Source organism: Henckelia pumila, chromosome 1 (genome assembly GCF_033568475.1).
Source record: "Henckelia pumila isolate YLH828 chromosome 1, ASM3356847v2, whole genome shotgun sequence".
Taxonomy (NCBI): domain Eukaryota; kingdom Viridiplantae; phylum Streptophyta; class Magnoliopsida; order Lamiales; family Gesneriaceae; genus Henckelia; species Henckelia pumila.
The window spans coordinates 127,815,011-127,820,076 of NC_133120.1; the positions used below are offsets into that span (position 1 = coordinate 127,815,011).

Sequence of the window (5,066 nt, forward strand, 5' to 3'; positions counted from 1 at the left end):
ACTTATAGTTACTTCTTTCCTTTATTTTATATGTGACTTATATTTTTTTTCTGTTTTAATTTTTGTGTCTTTGACCAAGATGACTATCTCATAGATCTTGATATTATTGTTGAGCAGGTGACGTCAGATGTTGGGCAGGCCGCGGAGGACCATTTGCAATTGTATAAGGGCCAGATAGATTTACGTGGACACGATTTAGTTACTGACTTGGAGAGAAATATAATTTTTTCTTTACTTTCCAAAGAAAAATCGAAGTAAGTCATCATGTTTATTACATTGTATATTTAATTAATGTACTGATTTTCTTTTTTACAGTTGTGTGGTGTAGAATGACTCGTACCTGTCAGTGGAAGGGCCCCAATTATGTGATCTTTTGTTTGGAAATAAAATCCAAGGAGACAAAATATAATGCTACCTGAAAATTTTGAGCTGCTCCAATAACCGTGGTCTTCCCATTTACACTGTTCAACCTTGGGTCCAGGTGCGTATGAGCTACCTTTTTAATTAATTGTATTTCATCTACTATTCTATTATTTATTTATCTAAGCAATATAAAAATTGATTGCTGGCAATTTAAATATTTTATCGTAGAGTGATGTATTACGTGTACTTGGTGTGCACTATAATAACAAATCACTCAAGGATGATCAATATGTGAACTTTCTCTCCATGTGTATGAAAAATACCGAGGTGAAGCTACATGATTTGGATAAGGAAGTGATGGAGACATGTAGATATGTGTTATTTCCTATCGGTGCAAGATCCCATTGGTATTTTCTTGTGTGGATTAGTGAAAATATGGAATTTGTGGTGAAGAACTCAGAAGGAAGCCCATATGACAAGACAAGTGCGAGGCAGTTTGTAAGTATTACATTATTGTACATCCCTCATTATGTGATGCAATTAGTTTACTGTTAAAATAATTCGATTTGTGTCCAGGTTGAATTTTTGCCAGGATACTAGAGGAATTTGACCTTTGAAATTGCAACGTGGGATCACAAAGTGTAGATACCAAGGAGATAATTTGGATTGTGGTGTAAGAATCCGAAATTTCAGAGTAAACTAAGCGGAAGTAAACTGAACTTGAGATAGACTGATTGAATGAAGACTATAGTTTGGCAAACTAAATTGAACTTCAGATAGACTAAAATCGAGGTAAACTGAGTTGACCAGTTGACCAAGATAAGTCCAATAGCTAGACTGAAATCCATATGCTCCAAAAATCGTAACTGATGAAATAACTCAAAATTATGGCAAATAATGACAATTAAGGAGGAGCCTAACAGTCATAATCTTCTTTATAAATAGCCATCAGATCTCTGAGAATGGTTACTCAAAATTCTGAGCATTACACCTATAGAGTGAGTGAGGATATCAGTGTAGCAGTAGCAGCCAGTTGAGCAGACCAGTAGCAGGCAGTTGAACAAGGAAACCGAAACTCTGTTTAGAAAATCTAAGGTAAGTGGGTGTTTTGTTTTAAACTATGGTAAATATGTTTTGTTTTGTTTTGTTTTTTGATTTCCAGCATGTAATATAAAATTTCTTGGCATGAATATGCACACTGTGATTTTTGATGTACCAAAGCTTATGAACTAGTGGTAGGAATAAATATTTTGAATACTCTGGTTCTGTTCTGTTCTGATTCCTCACCCTTTAGAGGATAAAAATATAAGGAGCTGATATCAGTTAGCCACAAAATTTATAAGTGATTTGGTACATTCTTTGAATTTTCCGATTTCTGGAAAGATATGTATCTGCTCATGTTCAGTACTCTGTTTTATTAATATGTATATGTAAGAAATTCTGTTAAAATGATTTTAAACGATGCTGGGAGTTTTCCACCATTTACTGAGTGATACCCATATCACTCACCAGATAAGAACGAGGAAGAGCTCAAGGATGATAAGCAAAATCAGTTCTAGATTTAGTGAAGAAGTCCAACAAATTGTTGATGTTTAGTTTCTGTTTAGTTCTACTTTCATTTAGTTGTAAAAAGCCGCTGCATACTAAGTTCTGTTATTTTCAGTTAAAGATTGTAAAGGCAATTAAAATTTGAGTTTAATAAAGACCATGTAATTTCAGTTTCATGAATGAGTAGACTGATTATTTCAAAATTCTATACTCCGAGGCTTGTTATTTAATGTAAAAACATTAAATAACGCCGATGCCAACTAGGCCCAGTTTCGGGGCATGACATTGAAGTGGTATCAGAGCAAAACCAGGTTTCATAAACTGAGGGGAGTTAAAATTCGAAAGGAGTAGAGAAACTGAAATTAAGAACAAGTTGCTAAAATGAATGTTAAATCAGTAATGAAACAAAAACTGAGTAGTTGAGATAAACTCAGTAGTCGAAAACTCAAGAGAACTTAGTAAGCATAATTGATAACTAAGGAAGATAATAGAAGACTAAAATAGATGCGAAAATTTCTGTGAAAAAAGTAAAGGTAAACTGATGTTATGCGACCAGTTTAGTACCAGGTCAACTGATGGTACAATGTCAGTTGGGTACTAAGTAAACTGATGGTACAAGATCAGTTTGGAACTAGGTAAACTGATGGTACAATATCAGTTTGGTACTAAGGAAACTAATGGTACAACATTAGATGAATACCAGGAAAACTGAATAGTTTGGTTGATCAGTTGAGTACATCAATTTAGCAAACAGTTGGGCGAAGCTATTTAGTAGATCAGTACTTGAGGTAAGCTAAACTAGCAGAACTCAATGACCAACTCCAAGAGTTATTGGATAAGAAACAAATACGACCAAGTGCGTCACCTTGAGGAGCACCTGCCTTATTGTTAAAAAGAAGGACAGAAGCACGAGATTGTGTATCGACTACCGAGAGTTTAATAAGATCACAATCAAGAACAAGTACCCGCTTCCAAGGACCGATGACATTTTTTATCAGTTAAAAGGAGCTAAGGTGTTCTCAAAGCTCGACTTAAGGTCAAGATACTACCAGCTCAAGATTAAGGCTGAAGATATCCCAAAGACAGCTTTCAGAATAAGATATGAGCATTGTGAATTCACTGTGATATCTTTTGGTTTGGTGAATGTACCTGCAACATTCATGGACTTGATGAACCGAGTATTCAAGCAATTTCTTGAAAAATTTGTGGTAGTGTTAATTGAATACATCCTTGTATATTCTCCAAGAAAGGAGGACCACGAAAACCACCAACGGATGACTCTTCAAACTCTAAGAGAGAAAGAGCTTTTCGCAAAATTCAAGAAGTGTGAATTTTGGCTAGATAGTGTGACATTCTTAGGTCACATTATATCTACTGAAGGAGTACCAGTTAACCCAGTGAAAGTCAAAGCTATTATGGAATGGTCAAGGCCGAAGACAGTGTCAAAAGTTCAGAGTTTTCTAGGGTTAGCTGGATACCATCAGAAGTTTGTCGAAGGGTTTTTATCTATATCAATACCACTCACCAAGCTCACCCAAAAGAATATTAAGTTTAGTTGGAGTGAGGAATGTGAGAAGTGTTTCGAGACACGGAAGAAAAAATTATCCACTACCTCAGTGTTGGCACAACCTACCGAAGGAAAAGACTTCACCATTTATAGTGACTGATGTGTTGATATTTGTCTATGTTTATTTTAGTTAATTTTTTATGATTAGGTGAATGTGCATTGATTAAATTGATTTCATAGTTCCTAATAATTGTTTTCGGTTTAATATAGAGAAAGAGAAAAGATTGAGCAAAATAGGAGAAATTGAGAAGAAAAAGAGAAGAAAATTCAAAGATGGACAGAAGTATAGCGCGCTCGCGAGAAAAAAGAAACAAGACAGAACCATAGCGCGCTCGAGCGGCCATATGTTGTGCTTGAGCATGCCTGGGCGAGAAAAACTCCTCGGGACAGAGAAGAGGCGCGCTCGAGCGGCCACTTCTTGAGCTCGAGCGCCCCCGCGATAAGGAAAATTTGTTTTAAAAAGAAAGGAAAGATTGGGAGGACTCTAGGTTTTTATTTTTAGATAAAAACTCACGAAATCATGATTTTTTGGAGGAGAGGACGTGTGTAACAACTCTGGGCGACTAGGTTTCTCTTCTGTGCTTAGATTCTTTTTGTTTTTCAATTTTTTCTTGTAATTGTTTCATGGCCCTTCGTAGATAAGTTTTAATTCTTGGTTGAGGAAGACGAATCCTTGAAGTTTTATTTTTCTCGTGAGATTTTGGTGCTTTTATTGTTTGAATTTTGTTTGAATATCAAGAGTTGTTTGGATTTATTTATCATGCTTGTATGTTCGATTATCAGCTAGATCACCTATAATTTTTCACACAATCTAAAGCTAAATTAGATATCAAATCCTTAATTGTTTGATCCCTCTAATTTTTGAAACAACTATGATTAATAATTTTTACTTTTGAATTTATTAATTGGTAGGAACATCTCTTGACTAGATTAAATACAATCGCTTGTGTTTGTATTGTTTAGATTCATCAATCTCACTAGTTTGAATGCTACCTTGGATTTAAACTTTAATTTCTTATATTTTGGTTGATTCATTGGTAAAGGTTAATATTAGAACGCTTGCTTCTATTTAACTAAAATTAAGGTGAGATAGAAATTGAATTTTCAATGATGAATATTCAAATGTGAATTGATTATTTTTAGAGAATCAGTGATCGAGTAAATAAACTTTAAGGGCGTAGTTGACCGATACCGAGACTTGTTTAATTGATTGTTAGTAAACTTAATTTTAATTTTGCATGTTAGTTAATTTGAATTTTAGAATTAGTATTTCTTTATTTTTTAAATTCTTAGAAGTAAATTTGAACAAAGAAAACCCCTTTTATTTATTTTTCGTATTCTTAATTCATAGCACAATAAATTTAAATCTTTCTCGTGGCAACGATCCTTACTCTCGCTACTAAATATTTATTTGTTTGAATTGAGTGGGTTAATTTGGGCTGGACATGACTAAGCGTTATCAAATTTTGGCGCCGTTGCCGGGGAGGCGTTGTGTTAATTTAATTGTGTTTTTTTATTTCTTTTATTATAATTTTTTTTCTTCCAGTGCTTTTCTTGTTTGCTCATGCGTGCAGGTGGATCTTCAGAA

The 5,066-nt window shown here is 34.3% G+C and overlaps 1 long non-coding RNA gene across 2 annotated transcripts; it reads left to right on the forward strand.

The window, feature by feature from the left end:
- The first annotated feature begins 333 nt into the window (after positions 1–333).
- Positions 334–2,309, forward strand: LOC140875810 (uncharacterized). 2 transcript variants are annotated; one of them, XR_012148599.1, is made up of 4 exons: positions 334–481; positions 592–861; positions 940–1,458; positions 1,876–2,309. It is a non-coding gene; the product is annotated as an uncharacterized lncRNA (long non-coding RNA). The 2 variants fall into 2 exon arrangements; XR_012148598.1 differs by lacking the exon at positions 1,876–2,309 and having other exon boundaries at positions 940–1,629.
- The last annotated feature ends 2,757 nt before the right edge of the window (positions 2,310–5,066 follow it).